Here is a 21,974-nt window from a genome sequence, read left to right as displayed (position 1 = left end):
ATGATGATGTGGATTTTCATTCATTTTATTAATGTAGTGTATTACATTGGTTGATTTCTTTTATGTGAAACCATCTTTGCATTCCTAGTGTAAATCCCACTTGGCTATGGTATGTAGTCCTTTTCATGTGCTGTTGGATTTGGTTTGCTAGTATTTTTTTGAGGATTTTTGCATTTATATGTATAAGAAAGACTAGTCTGTGGTTTTATTTTCTAGCGGGGTCTTTGCCTTTGGTATCAAGGTAGTGCTAACACATAGAATGTGCTAGGAAGTGTTCCCTTTGCTTCTATATTTTGGAAACATTGAGTAGTATTGGTGTTACTTCTCCTTTAAAAGTTTGGTAGAATTCCTCTAGTAAAAACTTCTGGTTTTGGACTTTTCTTTGTTGGGAGGTTTTTAAATACAATTTTTACTGGTTATATATATATAGGTCTGTTGAGATTTTCTATTACATTTTAAGTAATTTCTCTGTCTTTAGAAATTTGTCCACTTAATCTAGATCATGTAATTTATTGGTATATAATTCCTCCTGGTATTCTATTACAATACTTTTTAATTTCTATAAAAGTGGTACTAACGTTCCCACTTTCATTTCTGATTTTATTTATTTGTGTCTTCTCTCTCTGTTTTAAAAGTCAGTTTAGCTAAAGGTTTGTAAAATTTGTTCATCTTTTCAAAGGATCACCTCTGGTTTCATTGATTCCTTCAATTGTTTTTGTATTCCTTATTTCATTTGCTTCTGCTCAAATCTCATTATTTCTTACTTTCTTCTAGCTTTGTGTTTAGTTTGCTTTTCTTTTTTTGGTTCCTTAAAGTGTGACTCCACTGGACTAGGTAGGATTCAGAAGACATGTACGAGTGTCATGTGTCCTTTGAAATTTCACTTAAGCTTCTCAACTTCTATTCCAAAATCTCTAAAAGAAGGTACCTAGAAAAAGAACAGCAGAGCAATAGATGGCAAAGTAAACAACCATGGACCCCTACATACGAGTGAGAGAAATCTGTGCACGAGAGTTGCATGGCATTAGTAACTGTGAGGGAGGAAGCAGAGGGAAGCAAGGGGTGTCTGATGGACCTGAAAGGAAAATAATAAAAAATAGCCAACAGGATATACAACCAAAAGCAAGAAACAAACAAATACACCAACTCACAGACACAGACAATAGTATGAGGGTTACCAGGAGGGAAGTTGTATACAGAGATGATGAAGAGGGTAATGGGAGTCAAGTGTATGAAGACAGAAGCTCACTAGACTTTGGGTGGTGAGCACACAATTCAATATACAGATGATGTATTATAGAGTGGTGCACTTGAACCTCACATAATGTTATTAACCAACATTACCCCCAATGAGTTCAATTTTTAAAAATATCCAACAGGTATTCTCTGGAAAGTATGGCAGACCAATTTAAAAGTAGAAGCTGAGCCTTAAGTAGTGTGGCTCAGCCCAGGCTGAGCTTCATCTCAAAAACTGAAAGGTCTCCAGTTCAATTCCTGGTCATGGCACATGCTTCAGATGAAGCCTGGTCCTGGTTGGTATGCTTGTGAGAGGCAACCAATCAATGTTTCCTTCCACCCCTTCCCCCTCTCTAGAAATTAAATACCATATTTTACCATGTATAATATGCATCCATGTTTTTGGCCCAAACTTTCAGGAAAAAATCTTTCATTTTAATTTTTTAATTCAATGATTTATTTCTTTATATTTAGAAACAAAACTAATTATCATATTCTAGGGTATTGTTTTGAATACAGATATCATTATCACTTTGTAGAGCTACACTTTTAATACATAAGCATAAATAAAATAATTTAAAACATTTATATAAATACAGAATTAGTACTACCCATGTATAATGCACTCAAAAATTTAGGCAAAAAGTGCGCTTTATACATGGAAAAATACAGTAATAAATTGTTTTCAACAGAAGCTGAAACAGAGTGGTTCCTCCAAAGCTAGTAGAAAGGGAATGCCTGGAGCCTGGAGTCATCTCAGGCACAGATGCTCTCAGAGCCAATGAACCAGAGCCTCCTCCCAGCACTGACACCACACAGAAGAAACACCACTGGGAATGGGATCATACGAGATCCAGACAAGACCACAGAGACAAAGAAAAGAGAGGATACCGACAAAAAAGGTGGGGAAGACAGGGCAAGCTCTGACAGAGTTAGGAATTCTCAGCAAGAAACCACATTTTCGAATACTGCATAAAAACAATGGAAGGTTGGGATGTGTGAACCATGACCCCTTCTAAAAGTTCAGAAATGGTAGTTTCACCAAAAAATGAGCCACAGAAAATATAAAGGGAGAACCCCCACACAAAATTGTTATCAGAAATAAAAAACAAAAAGCAGAATAATATCCCAAGGACTATGAGATTACATCGGAAAGACATGTCCACCAAACAAATCAAAACTCTGACTTAGAGGTTCTAAGACCCCCTTCAACTTCTCCACTTACTACAAATAAAATCTGAGGACACTGGAAAAAGAACAACAGCTGTAGTTTGTGGAGGGAAGTCAAAACTTGAATAGCAAGCAATATGGGGATTGGTTTCCTGATCTTTCTTCTTTCCATTGCTATTGACGTAGACTCAAGAGTCCCAGAGGTGTACAGTGGACACAGACAGAAACATCACACCAAGAAAAGTCCTCTCTTTATGGCCAGAGGATTGGGAAAAAGAGCCCTTGCTGGCCTGAGAATGTGTAGGGAAAGCCCGTTTTATTTTTTGTTTACTTTTTAAAAATTTTTATTGACTTTACTGGGGTGACGTTAGTTCATGAAATGATGGGTTTCAAGTGTACAATTCTACAATATATCATCTGTATATTGTAGTGTGTGTTTACCACCCCAAGTCTAGTCTCCTTCCATCACCATTTATCCTCCCTTTACCCCCCTACTGCCCCTGAATTTACTTGCCCTCTAGGGGAAATTCTCTTGTTTCCCCCATTTCTCTGTTTCTCCTCCTAGTCCTATCCTCCAGTCATGGAAGCTATAATCCTGCAGCAGCTGCACAAATGCTACAACTATGACCAGGAACCCTCCTTTGCCAGAAGACTTGGATAAACAGGGTCCAAGTAACATGCATCCCCATGAATTTTTTCTCTCTTTACTTTCACCACTTTGGTCTGAGTAGGACCCAGTCATGGGAAGTTCGTGGTGACACAGGGAGACTAAACCTCTGGCTTTGTAGCAAGAGAAAAGGGGACCCTAGGAACCAGGTGGCATAAATCACAGAGTGCAAAGTGTGTTCCCACGCATAAATTTGTGCATGGGAAGATCAGACTTGAAGCAGGATAGCAAAGGGTTTGGGAACTGAGTTGTAGTGTGGACCACCACCCAGGTCTCAGACTGGCCCTTAGGTGGCACACACATGGTGCAAACAAAAATAGCCCCACAAAAACTTTGAAAAGTCTGCCAATATTGGAACTACAGGAGACACAAGACAGGTCAGGACCTATAGGGTTAACTGACAGCTAAAACAAACAAAACAAATCAACATTCTTCAGAGAGCTCGGTCTCACAATATATTTCCAGAATACAATTCAAACGTATGCAACATTAAAATAAAAAAGAGTAGGATAAACTCAACAACTTGCAAGGAAAACAGAACCAACAAATACCAACTCTAACATGAAGTCAATGTTGAAGTGATCAAACAGAGACTGTAAAGTAACTATTACCAACATAGCCCCTGAAACATGTGGAAAGGATAACAGTTCTCAACAACAACAAAAATTAAAACTCTAAAAAAGAACCCCATATGATAGTTTTAGAACTGAAAAACTCAACAATGGAAATACAAAGTTCACTTGAAGGGGCTCGATGGAGATGACATAGGACAGAATCAGTGAACTTGAAGATAGATCAATAGAAATTATCCAGTCTGAAAACAGGGAGGAAAAAGATCGAAATCATGGCCAAGTTCACACATAGCCAGAGTTTGCCTGGGAGACTGTATCTGGGCCTGATGATCTGGACTCACCATCTTCCACCTCTCCAGGGTCTCATTCCTTGTTTGTCTTCCCTCCTTTCTTTGCTTTAAACATCACTCCTTGCTGGAGTAAATGGGAATTACCAGGAGCCCAAGGGTTCTGAGGTCTCCTGGCTTCCCTAGGCAATTACCCTGGATTAGTTTTTCTTATCCAAAGACTCACCCTCATTGCTGTTTTAACTCTAAGGCTATTTTAGATTCACAAAATGTCCACGTCTGCCATTGGCTAGGTGCCTATCCTATCTCCTTGTCATATACTATCTGTCAGAGAGGTCTCTGTTATGGATTCAGACTTATTTTTATCTCACTCTCAAAAGCTGCCTTACTCAAGTTTGAGGGTATGTGAGTGAGTTGCATTCCTTTTCCCCCAAAAAATGCCTCTAAAAGTAACTTAGCCACTTTCCTCCAAGATTTTCAGCACTTATTCCCAGATCATTCTTCCTTATAGCCCTGATTTAAGTGCAAAGTGTTATAGCTCTGGTTTTTTTTTTATTCATCCACTCTTTCAGCCTACCCAGTGCCCTCCCATTTTCTTCCCTCCATCCAGTCCTTCTAGAACAACAATAGACAAGGGAGAAGGAGGTAAGAAGACACAGCACCCACTCATTCTGGAGGAAATTCTCATGGAGGTACTCAGATTGTTTGTGCTATACTCGGATAAGCACTGGACCAAGTGCCAAAAAAAACTTGGATTCTTACCATGGTTCTGCCACAAACAAGCCATGTAACCTTGAGCAGGATATAGAGTCATGGAATTTTGAAGCTCTATGAAGCCTTAAGGGGTCATCTAATCCAACTTTCTATTTTCACAAATGCAGACACTGAGGCCTGGGGACATGACAGAACCTGCCCCCAGTCGTGTGGTTGGTTAGTGGCATATCTGGGTACACACAGAACTGTAATATCACTGCTCTTTCCATCACCCCTTGCTGATTGCCTCCATTTCTTCATCCTGCAATGGGCAGACTGAGGATGATAGATGAGAACAAGCGAGCTAATGCTGCTGTGGGAATAAGGACAACAGAAAATCAAACATATATAAAGGACACATGGACAAAACCAAAGGGGGGCAGAATCAAGGTTGATAGGTGTGGATGGATGGTCTTGGATGAGTGGTGTGGGGAAAGTATACACAACTATGCTTGGAAAACAATTTTTAAAAAAGGAAAGAAAAAAATAAATTCTGTATAAAATATCATGTCATCAAAAAAATCATATTCAAATGAAAGGTTATTAACTTTATTGACAATCCCCACTGGAAACTGGTCTTCTGCTGTGTCCCAGCAGAAGATCAGAACCCAGATGAGTTCTGAACTGGCTCATCTGCCTCTCTTGGGGCCTGTAAACTTTTAAGGGAGGCACTGGGCAGAGAGCCACGGCCACTGCAGCTAATGAGGCTCACTGGAACCACTTTAAAAGTTGTGCTGTTCGAAAATGCCTGCAGTAAATACCCTGATCTCAACAATGACTGTGTTCAGGGATGTGGGGTTAGGAATGGTTTACCTTTTTCCTTTCTCTATTTCACAAATTGATTACAATGTGATTTTATTATTTTGACATGTCATTCCTGGTCTATTGTAGGCATTCAGCAAACTTTTGTTAAATATGAAATTAGTAACTTGAAATGAAATTTCTTGAAGAATCAAAGAGCCTCAAGAGACATGCCCAGGCATCCATGTGTAAGAAGTTGTAAGAATTTTTAAAAGCAGGGATGCTTACTCTTGCCAGTCCTATTTAACATCATACTGGAAGTCCCAGCATTGAGACAATAAAAATAAATGTGGAAAGGGAAAAGAACTAGAATAGCCAAAACAATTTTGAAGAGAATAAGGTTGGAGGAATCATGCTATTTGATTTTAAATTTTATTTATTTACTTTTAGAGAGAGAGGAAGGGAAGGAGAAGGAGAGGAAGAGAAACATTGATGTGAGAGAGAACATCCATCAGGTGCCTCTTGCACACACCTGACTACGTGACCAACTGGGGACCAACCCCACAACCTAGGCATGTGCCCTGACTGGGAATCAAAACTTTCTCTTTGTGGGACGATGCCCAACCAACTGCACCACACCTGTCAGGGTTATTATAAGACTTACTATAAAGCCACATGAGTCAAGACAGTGTGGTATTGATGAAGGGATAGACACACGGATCAATGAAATAGAATAGAGAGTCTAGAAATAGACCTACGTAATATGGCCAACCAGTTCTTGACAAAAAATGCAAAGACAACTCAAAGGAAAAAATGGTATTCTTTTCAACAAATGGTGTCACAGCAATTGGACATCCATATACAAAGAAGTTAATTTTGCCTAAAATTTCACACCTCATACAAAATTTTCAGTTCTGGTGGAAATCTTCAGAATGAATTAATATACAGAAATCTAAGCAAACAAAAAAGAGGCAATTATTAACTTCAGACAATACAAAAAATTGAGCAGTAATTATAGCACAATATATGGCTCACCTGTCACTATTCATTGTATTATCTTGGCAGTAAAACACTGAACCAGTGGTACAGGAGGGGCAGGATGGTGACAGTAGTCTGCCCTAAACGCAAGCAATGAGCGACACATTCCCCGTAGATAACTTGAAAGAAATATCAACATTTATGAGAGGTCAGTCTGGTTTTTATTGTCACTGCACACTAGCAATTCTAGATAACATCAGTGATAAAAAATACTCCTTTCCCAAAATATCTTTTGTCTTGACATATAATATTTGAAGTTACTGTTGAGCCTTACAAATATATTTGCAAGCATCAAATTAACACATTTTTAATATTTGTCCTTTAATGGACGTTTTCTTTTACATGGAAGTTAATTTGAGGGACTCCCAGTGGTAAGTTGGTCTCCAGCGCACATGGATTCAGCTACAAGCAATCGTTTTGATGGTAAATTTCTAATGGTTCAGAATAATTGTTCAAGTTCATTTCAGGTCCAGTTTATGTCTCCAACCCTGCCATACCTCATAGCCCTACTTTTAAACCATAGATTAAAAGTAAACAAGGCAAGACCTGGCCTGTGTAGCTCACTCAATGGATTGAGCACCAGCCTGCAAACTGAAAGTCTGCTGGTGTGATTCCCAGTCAGGGCACATGACTGGGTTGCGGGGTAGATCCCCAGTTGGGAGCCTGTGAGAGGCAGACAGTCAGTGTTTCTCTCACACACCCATGTTTGTTTCTCTCTTTCTCCCTCCCTTCCCTCTTTCTAAAAATAAATACATAATATATATATTTTTTAAATCATCTAATCCAGGTGTCACACATGCAGGTACGCCCCGCACTGGACGATGCTTCAGTGGAAACTGGTGATGATTCTTTTCGAATGAGAGGAGGTTGAGTGTACGCATGCGCTTTTGGGAGAGGGCCCAGTTAGGTATCTAGAACCTCACCTGCCACAGCGGGAAGTCAGTGCTCTGGGGCGTGAGTGTGCTAGCAAAGGAGAGCACGGTGGGAGATAGGACTGCACCTTCAGAGCGGTGAGGTTGGATGGGTGAGGACACGGAGCAAAGAAAGGCTAGCTTTCACTCAGAGCCAAGTGGTAAGATGACTTAAAGTTATGTGCATATAGTACTTAAAAAAATAATTATAAAATCAAAAAAACTTAAAAATGGAGAAACCAGTGTGAAGAGACTAGGCAGTCGGCTTTGGACACATTTATTTATATAATCTTGAAATTATGCTTATGAGACAGAATGAATACGTGTGTGTGTGTGTGTATCCCAGTGAAAGGAAATTCAGTGGGAGATACACACACACACACACACACACACACACACACACACCCACCTACCCACCCACCCCGGCTGGGGTGGCTTAGTGAATCTCCCAGTGAAAGGAAAATCCACAGGAATAACAAAATTGGGTGATTTACAAAGGGAGCGGAAGGGTAACTGTGCTAACTACCTCATCTTTTGTAGCAGGGAATCAATCAATACTGTTTAAAATTGAACCGTGAGATTTGAAAAATTAATGACCCTAACGTCTTTATGGTTTAATGGGTTTTATAATCATTTTTCTTTAACCTTGAGGGAATCTTTTAGTAATTAATACATTCTGTGATGGGAAAAATGTTTAAAGCACAGCATTTACTCCAGATCTACCTCAATTTCTTTTTCTGCTGTTGAGTGTGATGAAAATTAATCTTACACTTTGATGAAATGTAGAGTAGGGATCGACTTTCCCAAAAATCATTTCTGTCTAACCTTATCTAAAACTTTCACTTATTCATTCACTATTCTTTTGCATGTAAGCATAGAGAGATAATGGAAATAATGTTTACCAGAGTTTCTATCTTCACACATTCTAGGATGCAGATTTATTTTCCACATTTAAACAACTTGGAAATCTAGGGAGCTCATGCAGAGGCTGCTGGCTTGATGTCAGTAGTGAAGCAGTTGTCACTGCTGACACCTCCTGGTAAGACAAGGTGCCAGCATCAGAATTTTCAGGTGGGCACCAGTAATTTGGAAGAGTTCAGAGCACTCTTCTAACAGATTCTGTATCACCCCATACTCTTGAACACAAAGAATTATGTGTAGTCACACACACGACCTGGGGTCAAAAACTGTTTCAGCTTTTGGCTTGGAGGAGGTGAAGGTGCAACTTTCTCTGGTTGTCCTGAATCCTGGTTCACCTGATACCAGCCACCTCCAAGGAGCCACTGCAGTTCGACCCCAGTGAGGTCAAAGTCATACACCTGAGGTGCACGGGTGGCAGGTGGGGAAGTCGGTGCCATCTTTGCCCTGGCTCCTAAGATCGGCATCCTGGGCCTGTCTCCAAAAAAGGTTGGTGATAACATCGCCAAAGCAACACATGTTAAAAGGGACTGAGAATCACAGTGAAATTGGCCATTCAGGACAGACAGGCCCAGATTGAGGCAGTGCCTTCTGCCCCTGCCTTGATCATCAAAGCCATCAGAGAACCACTGTGAAACAGAAAGAAGCAAAAAACATTAAGCATGGTGAAAATATCACTTTTGATGAGATTGTCAACATTGCCCAACAGATGCGACATCAGTCTTTAGCTACAGAACTCTCTGGAAGCGATAAAAAGATCCTGGGGATCGCCCAGGCTGTGGGCTGCAATGTTGATGGACGCCACATTCATGACATCAACAGTGGTGCAGTGGAATGCCCCACTAGTTAAGAACTACAAAGGGAGCCCTGGCTGGGGTGGCTTAGTGAATTGACTGCTGGCCTGTGAACCAAAGGACACAGGCTTGATTCCCAGTCAGGGCATGTGCCTGGCTTGCAGGCCAGGTCCCCAGTGAGGAGTGCATGAGAGGCAACCACACATGGATGTTTCTCTCCCTCTCTTTCTCCCTCCCTTCCCCTCTCTAAAAATAAATAAATAAAATCTGTAAAAAAGAGAACTACAAAGGGAAATATTTCAATTAAAGATTATTTGAAAACCAAAAAAAAATGATTCAGAAGAGTTGAACTCTAAATGTAAAATGGCTTAAGAATATAATGCCCCATTTATTTCATTTGTAGTTTCCCTTTTATGTTTGCATGAGAATAATATAAAATATATATTTAAGTAAGTCTAAGAGCTCTTTCAATAAAAATTCCAAGTGATAAAAAGTACTGTGTCATGGTTTAATTGGCAGCAGTTTTTTTAGTGATACAAGAAATTATTTGTCTTAGAACCAAAGCCTAGATATATGAAATAAGGTATTTCCGAGTGACAGAACAGGATTATTCATTGCTTCCTTCTTTAAAGTTTTTCATATGCCTTAATTTTATAGTGAATATATAATAATAAGTATTAGATATTACGTGTGATATTATATGTTATAATTATGTATTATGCATAATATATTACTACATATTATAATACTATATTATGCATAATAGTTTTGCAGTATATTATATAGATATGTATAATGTACATAAAACATTTATGTGTGATATTATAAATATACATATTACATAACTAAGATGTAAGTTTTTCATGTGGTATAAATTTATAATAAATATGTAAACTATACATATTATGGGCTTTTTAGTATGACTAATATATCACTTGAACCATCTTGATATTTTTTCTCAGTCTTATCAATACTCACCCATATTTGCTTAGCTTAGTGCTCAAATTTCTCCACAACTTTCAGTTTTTCAGTATTTGGGCCATAGTCTGTGTCTAGGGTGGTTTCTTTCATGGTGAAAACAAATGTTTCAAAATCAAAAGACCCTTTCTTGCAGCAACTCCTCTCCCCACCGTGTATTTTCTGCTTCCTCATCGCCTTCTGTTTTTCTTCACCTTTTCATTCCTTCCTTAGTTCAGGAGCCCTAAGTGATATGACGCAGATGTCACCATTGTCCCTCGATTAGAAGAAACAGTCATAAGCTAATGATCGACAATGACCATTCAGCACCAAGGACAGTAACACATGGCTCTGAAAGTCACACAAGCTCCCAGTGGCCCCACAGGGCCTCTGTTTGGAGTATAGATGGTGGCAGAGTGACAGGAAGGACCCAAAGAATGGGCAGTTCTGGGGGTAGCATGGACCAGGGTGGGGATGAACAGTTGATGGCGCTGAACACAGATGCACCTAATCAGAACCATTCATACCCCATGTGTGCACCAAGCCAAGTGCACAATGCAGAGACTGCAGTGAGGGCTCCTGGGTCAAGTCCTGGAGCCTTTCACTAGTGTGAGACCTTATGTAACCCTTTTATTGCCCCCCCCCAGCCTCAGTTTTTTTCACCTGGAAAATATTGATGATAAGATCTACCACCTGGTTTATTGTGGGGATTGAAGTGAAATAATTATAGTTATGGTAGATGAGGCCTTAAAAATGACTACATAATCTTGCCCTCCTATATTCTGTGTGACCTTGTAGTTCTTCTCATCAAGAGGTGGCGTCTATTTATCAACCCCTTGAATCTGAGTTCATGACTTGTCTTAGCCAAAGGGATAATAGCAAAGTGATGGTAGAATAGACTTCAATATTGTTCATTATGGGGCTTACTTAGAACCCAGCCACCATGTGAACAAGGCCAGGCTAGCCTTCTGGATGATGAGAGACACGTGGCCCTGTTGCCCACCTCTGTCCAGCCAACAGCCAGCAAATGCCCTGGAAGCAGAAGCCCCTAGTGGGCTCACAGCTGACTGCAAGCACAGGAGTTAGTCCAGCCAAGACCAGCAGCACTGCCCAGACCACACTGCCAACCTGCCCAAATCATGAGCTAGTAAATACTTGTTTTAAGCCACTAAATTTAGGGTCACTGTTATGCAGCAAAATCTAAGAGCTAGACATGTGCTCCTTATATGTCCTGAGACCTACCCCTCCAAAGATAAAGTAGCAGGAATCAGATTTATCTTTCTGCCTGACACAACCAAAACAGCCAAGCAAGACTCTGGACATTGAATGGGTAATGAAGGACAGTGATCCTCAAGAGACAGGAAAAGAAGTGACGTGAACCCTGAGATCGCCCTGCTCACTGCCTAGGAAGTTTCCGGGCTGCAGTGCACAGGGGGAGACCCAGAGGGATCCTGGAGAACTCCTGAGCTGACCTAACTGAAGGTCTGGGGAGACCAAGATGGTTAGATATCTTAGGACAGAGAGCTGGAGAGGGGAGAGAGAACCCCAGAGACATGCAGAGGGTCCCCCTCAAGTATTCAGCAGAGTACTGATCAGTTCATGTGTGTGAGAAAACTCCAAAGCCAGTAAAGAACCATTGAACAGATGAGAGAACAGTGCCTGACACTTGCACAAAGCCAGTGACAGTGTCTGCTGCCACCAGCCAGATGGTAAAAATTCACAATTCACGGGCATTGAGTAGAATACTCAGGAAGGTCATGTCTCGGTAGTGGGGGATACTCAGTCCTGGACAGAACACGTCTCCAGACCTGCCTAGTAAAAGCAAGCTCTGAAGTGCTCAGACTCTTTCTAAGTACCCTCACTGAATCCCGGAAAATCCGATACAAAACCTAAAGCTTATGGATTGCTTACTAACTATACTCCAATAACTTACATATATGTCAGCATTTACACATATTACTATGGTTATATTACTTTATAATAACTCTCTGAAATAGCTGCAATTATTATCTCCATTGTACTGATGATAATGTCTAAGATGATACATATGAAGTGCCCAGCACGTAACATGTTCAGAAAATAGTGTATTTCCCTCACCTCCCCAACCTGGATCCCTGCATGCAACCATCAACAACCAAATGACTTTTCCCGAATTGCACATCCACTTCAAAGAGATGATGGCTTTCAAAAGCCATGAACTTCAGCCTTCAGGACAAAAGTGTCCTCTGGCTGGGATCCTGGGAAACGTCCTAAATGAAGAGTCGGGAGTGCTGGTTGCAGTCCTGGCACTGCAGCTGCCTTGCAGGGCCACCTCGACCCCAGTCTTCACCTCTCTGAGCCTGACCCACCCATCTGCAGCGCAGGGGGAAAGAGGTGGTTCAGTCACACTTCCTCAAAGCAACCCTGGCCATCCAGAGGCCAGGATGCCTCAAACATCCTCTGGCTAGTATTCTGGTTGTGGAGAATGGAAGAGTTGGAAAAGCAAAGTGGTATCTACTAGACTTTGCGTGTGTGCACGCGCACGCATGCACACACACACACACACACACACACACACACATACACACACAGGGAACCTCTTTGTTGAGGTCTGACAGGTTTCTTACACTTAGGAGATCTCTCTCCCGCCCCAGTGCAGCATTACCCACTTTGACCAGAAGATGGTGCTGCTTCTTCGTGTGCATTCAACTGCTTTTTTTCTGTGTGCACAAAACGTTGTCGTAGGCACAGAATGTATTCAAAGGGTTTTACAGTATAGCCCTTTATTTGCAGGACCTTACAGTCGAGTCACAGGAAACCAAAGATAATATAAAATTAGAAGGGGATTGGGACTTTCCTGGAAAGAAACTAAACATCAGAAAGTGCTAAGCACTATACCAGCTGCTTTACAACCCTTCTTTTAAAAACTGGGTGCTCTAGTGCTCAGAGATGATAAAGTACGAAATAGGTGCTTAGTAAATGAAGATTTGTTTTCCACTTCTTTGTAGCCTCACAGCACAGGGCACTTGCTTATTGATCAACAAGTCTGTGTCGATTGATTGATTGATTGATTGATTGATTTACAATTGCAGATAGGGACCCAAAGTCTAAGCCAGAGTATTGGGACTAAAGGTAGCATTCAGTTCAAACATTACCATTTCTAGATGAAACACGAGGTTCAGAGAGAGATGAGAATAAACACTATGTGCCTGCCAATAGTGTGGCAGGTGTTCCCCAAACACTTAAAGTGATAAAATGCTTTTGCCTACATGGTCACCCTACTCCATGAGGTGACAGTTTTTACCCCCACTTTACAGACACCGCACCTGAGGGCGTCGCAAGGAACCAGCCAAGTCACAAGGTGACTTTGAAGCACATGGCGCCATGCCCCTATGAATAATAGTTTATAGTTCGTATCCTTCTTGGTAGGTTGTCAAGCACTTTCGTACATACTTTTCCATTTATTTTAATCAACATAAGAATCCTGAGGGATTATCCTAAGTAGTATTATCCCTATTTTTCAGATAAGAAAGCAGAAGCCTAGCAAGACTGTCTGCCCACGCACACTTAGTTGTTAAGGGGTAGATGGAAGGATGAGGGCCACAGCCTCCGAATGCGCTCTTCTTCCCCAACATCCCTTTGACTTTACCTGAGTGTTCTTGGGAGTACGAGAAATCTCTGGAATAATTTTTCACTTTGCGCTTTCATTTGCTAACTTTCCCCAGTTTTACTGAGACATATTTGCCGTATGATATCATCTAAGTTTATTTGATACATGTATATATTTTGAAATATATACCAGCAAAAAAAGTTAGTTAACACATCTTTCACCCGGCATAGTTACCATTTTGTTGCTGCTGTTGCGGTGAGCCTATTAAGAAAGCTTGACCATCTTAGCAGTTTTCAAGTTCACAGTACAGTATTGCTAACTACAGACACCATACTGAATGTTACGTTACATCCCTGAAACTCACCCATCTTTAACTGGCTGTTTGACATTTGACAGGCATCTCCTCATTGCCCCCCACCCCTCAGCCCCTGGCAACCACCATTCCACTCTGTTCTATGAGTTCAATGTTTTTAGATTCCACACATAAGTGAGGTCATACAGTATTTGTCTCTCTCTGACTGACTTCACCTACCATAATATCCTCAAGGCCATCAATGCTGTCTCAGTGGTAGTTGTTCTTTTTTATTATATATTTTATTGATTATGCCATGTTTTTAAGATTTTATTTATTTATCTTTAGAGGGGAAGGGAAGGAGAGAGGGAGAGACACATCAATGTATAACCATTGAGGTCTGACAGGTTGCCTTTCATGCATCCCCTGCTGGGAACTGGCCTGCAGGGAACCGGCCTGCAACCCAGACATGTGCCCTGACTGGGAATCGAACCGTGACTATCTGGTTCGCAGGCCCGTGCTCAATCCACTGAGCTACACCAGCCAGGGCTTGCCATGTTCTTTTTTTTAATGAACTCTGGCCACTTTAAAACTAAGAGCTGCCTCCCAATTTCAGTGTCCCTGTTTGTGCTTATTGGTTGCTTTGGCCACTTTGATTATTCAGAGCCAATAAGAGGACAAGAACAAACAGGGATAGACCTGGTACCTAAATGATGCACTTGTACTGTGTGACAGTCAAACCTTCCTGAGATGCATTCTTAAAGGGGAGATTTGTAGGAGTTCAAATCAAGTGCATGGGGACACAGGAGAGATCCACCTGGCACACCCCGGTACAGCACACCCAGGCAGAAGAACCTGGGCGGTAGCTGGCAGGCACTTGTTCCTGGTGGGAGGGGTGACTTCGCTACAGAGAGAAAAAACAATAAATTAGCGTTGTTCATTTGAGTTTTATAGGTTTTATAATCTTGCTCCTATTTAATTTGAAAATTTGCCTTTGGTTTCATAGCCACATAAGAGCTATAAAGCTACATTTATACCAATTTTATGTTTATACATACATAAGCAATATTACAGTGGAATTAATTTGTTAACATAGGGCATCCCTGGGAATTTATTTTTCCCTTAAAAGGACTGTGCACAAGTCAGGTGAGAGAAACACAGACTTTTTTTTCCCTCTGGATGGGAAGGAGGCCTCTTTATACAGAATAAGGAAGAATTCACCCCCGGGCCAGACACCGGGCAGGAGAAGGGCAGTTTTTGGTCATTTTCAGCTGGGGGTGGAGGCAACTGCTTTGAAGCTAAGAGGTGGTTCCCTGCAGAAGATGGACGACTCTCACCAGGTTAAATGAGGAAGTCAAGAGAGTGGGGGAGCTCAGAAACGAGGATGAAATGGGCCCGCCTTCCCCTCACCTGACTCAATAACAGAACGCCCAGGGTCTATGTCTGGGCAACTGAGGGTGGTGACAATTAGGCCCAAGGTTTCCATCAGTTTCCTTTAGAATTTTACTAAACTCTTCAAACATTACAAAGGGAACATGCTCATTGCATCCAATTAAACAACTGAATACCAAAAAAAGTACTCTCTTCCTGCCCCCATCAGTATCAGCAGCTTGGATGCAGCTCTTACCTGGTCTCCATACTCACACAGCCATGTCCATACGACAGGTCCTGTTTAGACGGTGTTTGGTCACTGTGTGTTCAACAGTATAGGATCGTCCCACGTGTGGGTCTCTAACATCATCACACCTTTCAGGGGAGAGATCCTCACATTATTCTTTCTGAAGAGCTACAGAGCACTGGGCCCTGCAGGAAGAGGACATGGATACCGCACACACTTCCTCACCCCTTAATCTACATCTACCTTTTTGGGGTACTATTACTTTGTTGGTTGAATAGAGCTTTCCAATAAGTACTAGTTATCCAATATGTAACTAGTATGTGATTAATCATTATTTATGTAACTAATATATAAATAACTCCTTAGAACTCATATGCCTGGAGAGCAAAGCCTCGTCTCGTCTTGCTTACTTCTGTACCTCCAACACAGCACCCTGCACGCGGGAGATGCTCAGTGCGCATCTGTGGAAACAACACTTGAATGATGGGAAGTAGCTGTTGAACTCAGAAAGAATGACCCACATATGCTGACCTAGCTTACTTCTAGGAGTGCATCCAGAAGGGGCTGTAAGATAGAGAGCCGCATGTCCAAGGATGGTTACTGCAGCGTTAAAAGTAATGGTCAAAAAGGGCTGTCCATCCTTAGGGAAGGGCACGAGTACCCAGGTGGGGGCAAATATTGAGGTTCTGCCTCTGGGCTCGCCCTTCTCATCCCTGGTCACTCACAAGAGACAACCCTCTGGAACTGGAGGACATTTTTCCCACTCATTTTTTATTTTTTTAAGTGAAAATAGCACTTTAAAAAAAAGATTTTATTTATTTAGAGAGGAAGGGAAGGAGAGAGGGAGAGAAATATCAATGTATGGTTGCCTCTCATGCATCCCCTGCTGGGGACTGGCCTGCAACCCAGGCATGTGCTCTGACTGGGAATCAAACCACGATCCTTTGGTTCACAGGCCCACGCTCAATCCACTGAGCTACACCAGCCAGGGCCCCACTAATTTTAACCATTGTTTATTATGGTGTTCTTCTGGGTATCGTATATTTCATATATATTCCTTTATTCACGCTAATACTCACAAACCCACTGCCTTCATTTATATATTACTGTCTAACAACTTACCCCAAGGCTTAGTGGCCTCAAACAATAAATGTGTATTATCTCACAGGTTTTATATGGCCTACAGTACCGGCTTTTTTCACTGATCATCATGTTCTCATGCTCTACCCATGACATGAGCATGAATCAGTGCTCCATTCCTTTGCCTTAAACTCCGGCCCCCTACAGCCAGTTTCCTCCCCAGAGGATTCAAGTTTATCCAAATCTCTCTTTGTGCATGTATTTAAATGTATACGTATGTGTATTAGTTATCTGTTGTTGTGTAACAAGTTACTCTAACACTTAGTGGCCTGAAACAATAACACTTACTATCTCACACAGTCTCTGAGAATCAGAAGCTCTGGAGTGGTTTTGCTGGGTTCTAACTCAGGTTCTCTCCTGAGGTCGCAGTCATCAGAAGGCTTGAGTGGGACTTCCCAAGTGTTTTATTTACATGGAAGTAGGATCAGCGCTGGCAGTTGGCAGGAGGCATCAGCTCCGCTCCACCAAGGGTTGCGGTGTTTAGCAAATAAAAATGCAGAATGCAACTAGTAGATAAATAATTTCTGGAGATCTAGTGTATAGCATAGTGATTACAGACAAGAATACTGTGTTATAAACTTCAAAGTTGCTAAGAGACTAGCTAGATCTTAAATGTCCTCACCACATAAAAAGAAATGATAATTATATGAGATATATGCTACAGTGGTAATCATAATTCAATATACAAATGTACATATAAACCAACATGGTGTACCCTTTAAGCTTACACAAGGTTATGTCAATTATACCGTAATATTAAAAAAAGAAAAGGAAGACCCAACTACATGCTGCGTACAAGAAAGCCACTTAACTATAAAAACAGAAATAGGTTAAATGGAGAAAGGTGGGGGAAAGATATGTCATGCTAATATTAAACCAAAGAGAGTTGATTTCAGAGCTTTCAAAGAATATTACTGGGGATAAGGAGGGTCACTTTATAATGATAAGTCCATTCATCAAAAGTATATAACAATCTTAAATGTTTATGAGGAGCTTCAGAAAACATGAAAAAATGCTAGAAATTCAAGGAAAAATAGATAAGTCCAAAATTATAGTTGAAAATTTCAACACTCTTCTTTCAATAATTTAGAGAATAGACAGAGACCAGTAAGGATATAGAAGATTGTCAACAATTGGCCCAAATGACTTTTATAAAACACCCCGCCAGTAGCGGTAGGATATGCATTATTTTTAAGTGCATGTTGAAAATGTACCACGATAAACCATATCCTAGACCATAAAACAAGTCTAAATAAATTTAACAGGATTCAAATCATATAAAGTATGTTCGGTAACTACAATGAAATTAAATTAAAAAATCAGTAACAGATAACTGGAAATCCCAAATATTTGGAAACTCAGTAATTTACTTTTGAATAATCCCTGGTTCAAGGGGGGGAAAGAAAGTAATTTGAACCAAGTAAAAATAAAAATACAACAATCATATTAAAATTCATGGAGTGCAGCCTAAGCTTAGAGGAAAATTTGAGCACTAAATACCTTTGTTAGAAAAGGAGAAAGATCTCAAGTCAATGACTTCAGTTTCCAGCTTTTCTTCTTTTTCTAGAAGAGCACTTTAAACCTAAAGTAAGCAGGAGAAAGGAAATAAGAAAGAGTGGGGTGGACATAAATAAAAATGGAAAACATGAAAATTAAGAAAATAAATGAAACCAAAACCTAGTCCCTTGAGAAGATCAATAATGTGGATAAACTTCCAGCAGGACCGATCAAGGAAAAAGAGGGAAGACACAAACTAGCAGTATTAGGGTTGGAAAGATGACATTGCCATAGAGTCTTCAATACTGAAAAGACAATAAGGAAATATTATTGACAACTACGCCAGCATATTCTACAATCTAGATATGCAGAAATAACTTCAAAGACACAAACACCAAAGCTTACTCAAGAAGACGTGGGTAACCAAACGGACCTAAATCAAAGAAACTGAATTTGCAGTTAAAAATCTTTGCACAAGAAAACTCAAGACACAAATGGATTCACGGGTGAATTCAATCAAACACTTAAGAAAGAAATAATGGGTATTCTCCATAAACACAGGCAGAAAATTAAAGAGGAGAGAGTCGTTCTCAACTCATTCTATGGGACTAACATCACTGATGACAAAACCAAAGACATCACGAGGAAGTAAAACCGTTGACCAGTATTCTTCCTGGAAGTAGGTGCAAACCTTCTTCACAGGATTTTGGCAAATAAAATTCACCAGTATTAAAAGGATACTCCTCATGACCAAGTGGGATTTATACTAGTAATGCAAGTTCAGTTAAACATTCAAAAATCAGTCAGTGTCATTTTCCATATTAATAGAGTAAAAATGACAACTACATCGTCATCTCAGTAGGCACGGAAAAAGCATTTGACAAACATTAACATCTATTCAGGTTAAAACTCTCAAAAACTAGGAATAAAAGTGAACTTCCTTAACCTGAAAAAGGTCATCTTTTAAAAAAATAATGATCCTACATCTAACCTCATGGTAAAAGATGGAATGCTTTCTCCCTAAGATCCAGAAACAACCAGATGTTCATTCTCAACCACTCCTACTCAGGATATACTGGAAGGCCCAGCAAAAGCAGAAAAGAAATAGAAAAGCATACAGAAAGGAAATAAAAATAAATAAATCTGTTTCTTTTCACAGATAACATGATTATGTATACAGAAAATACCATGGAATTTACAAATAAGATCTTAGAACTTAAAAAGTGAATTTAGTAGGATCACAGATTACAAAGCCAATATACAAAAATCAATCATGTTTCTCTATACTAACATTGGACAACTGGAAACATTAGTGTTTAAAAATACTGCTATTACAATAGCACGGAAAAATAAAGTACTTAGATACAAATCTAATAAAATATGTGAAGAATCTGTATGCTGAAAATTATAGCAAGGTCATGGAGAAAATCAAATATGACAGAAAAGATATATTATGTTCATATATCAGCAAACTCGATATTGTTAAGCCATCAGTTGTCTCCAAGTTGATCTATAAATTCAATGCAAAATCCCAGAAAGAGATTTCATAAATATAAATGATTCTTAAATTTATATACAAAGGCAAAGAAACTGGAATAGACAAAATAATTTTGAAAAAGAATAAACTTGGAGGATTCACAAATTCAAGACTTACTATAAAGCTACAGTATAGTATTGACAAAAGGATAGACTCATAGTTTGATGGATCAGAAGAGAAAATCCAGAAATACACAGATAGGGTCAACTGAATTTTTACACAGATGCAAGGCCAATTTCATGGGAAATGAAGTATTTTTAAATATGATGTTGAAACAATTGGAAGGGATGACAATATGCAAAGGAACAGAGGGAGGGGAGAGGAGAAAGGAAGGAAAGGAGAGGGAGAGAGGGAAGGTGAGAGAATGGGCAGGAGGAAGAGGCAAGAAAAGAGAGAAAAGAAATAAATCACAATCCATACCTCACATCATGTACAAAAATTAACTCCAAATAAATCATAAATCTAAATGTGAAATATAAAACTTTCAGGAAAAAATAGAAGGAAACCTTTCTTTCTTTGGGGTATGCAAAGTGTTCTTAGATACACCAAAACAAAATGTGAAAAAGTAAATAAATAAATTAGACTTCATCAAAATGTTTTAAATGTTTGCTCTGTAAAGACAATTAAGAGTATAAAAAGACAAGCCACAGATTAACAAACATTATTTGCAAACTGTATACTTGAGAATGGACTCGTATCCAGGACATAAATTTTTTTTTAATTTAACCACGAGAAAACAAACAACCCAACTAAAAGATGAGCAAAGAATACAGATAGTGACATAGGCATTTGAAAATATGTTCAACATTATTCGTCATTTGGGAAGTAGAAGTTGAAACCACAATGAGATACCACTGTATACCTATTTGAAAAGTTACAACTGAAAAGGGAAATCTGACAATAGCAAGTGTTGACAAGACAGGGAGCCATTGAAAGTCTCATGCATTGCTGGTGGGGATGTAAAATGATGTGGCTACTATGGTAAACAGTTTGGCAGTTTAAAACTAAACATACGTTTACCATAAAATCTATCAATCACACTCCTACTTATTGGTACAAATAAAAATCTACATTAACACAAAAATTGTACACAAACATTTAGAGCAGCCTTATTCATAATTGCCAAAATGGAAGCCCAAATGTCCCTCGCCTGGGGAATGAAGACACTTTAGTAGTATATTCATTTTCTGAAATACTACGCAACAATAAAAAAGAATAAGTTAAGATGCACAGAAGAACATCAATGAATCTCACGATAATTATGCTGAGTGAAAGAAACCAGACCCCAAAAGAATACATATTGTATGATCTTATTTTTGAAAAAAAAAAATCCTAGAAAATGCAAACTAATGTAGTGGCCAAAAGCAGATCAGTGGCTGTGTAGGTCTGGGGCCTGAGAAGGAGGCAAGGAAGGGAAGGGGGGTTATGGAGGGCCATGGGAAGACTTGCGGGTATGATGAGAATGTTTGATATATTGATTGTGGTGGTAGTCTTACTGGTGTAAACCTGAGTCAAAATATCAAATTGACCAGGCACCGTGACTCTGTAACGCTGGCACCTCCTCCAGCTCACAGGACTCCAGCTGAAGGAGAAGGGGATAAGTAAAGAGGCCTCTATATACCGTGGCTCGTGCAAAGCAGACTGCCCGCTGATCGACCAGTGGCAAAGCACTGAGGAAACAGTTGGCTACTAAAGCCGTCGCAGGAGTGCGCCATCTACTGGAGGGGTGAAGAAACCTCATCATTACAGGTCTGGTCCTGTGGCATTTTGTAAAATTAGACGTTAGCAGCAGTCCACTGAACTTCTGATTCGCAAACTTGCCTTCCAGCATCTGGTGCGAGAAATTGCTCAGGACTTCAAAACAGATCTGTGCTTCCAGAGTGCAGCTATTGGTGCTTCGCGGGAGGCAAGTGAAGCCTGTCTGGTTGGTTGACCTTTTTGAAGACACCAACCCGTGCTATCCATGTCAAACGTGCAACAATTATGCCAAAAGATATCCAGCTAGCACACCGCATACGTGGAGAACGTGCTTAAGAATCCACTCTGATGGGAAACATTTCATTCTTTAAAAAAATTCTCTTCTTCCTGTTATTGGTAGTTCTGAATGTTAGATATTTTTTCCCCATGGGGTCAAAAGGTACCTAAGTATATGATTGCCAGTGGAAAATAGGGGACAGAAATCAGGTATTGGCAGTTTTTCTGTTTTCATTTGTATGTGAATTTTTTAATATAAATGCAGGGATATTAAGTATTAATG

At 40.0% G+C, this 21,974-nt stretch overlaps 1 pseudogene; it reads left to right on the top strand.

The window, feature by feature from the left end:
* The first annotated feature begins 9,002 nt into the window (after window positions 1–9,002).
* LOC119062701 (histone H3.3A-like) lies at window positions 9,003–21,751 on the top strand (annotated as a pseudogene).
* The last annotated feature ends 223 nt before the right edge of the window (window positions 21,752–21,974 follow it).

The sequence above is a fragment of the Artibeus jamaicensis genome, unplaced genomic scaffold, assembly GCF_021234435.1.
Source record: "Artibeus jamaicensis isolate MK-2021 breed Jamaican fruit bat unplaced genomic scaffold, CSHL_Jam_final contig_1998, whole genome shotgun sequence".
NCBI classification, from domain to species: Eukaryota; Metazoa; Chordata; class Mammalia; order Chiroptera; family Phyllostomidae; genus Artibeus; species Artibeus jamaicensis.
The sequence above is the reverse complement of the archived record's forward strand: the minus strand, read 5'-3'. Positions and strand labels throughout refer to the sequence as shown.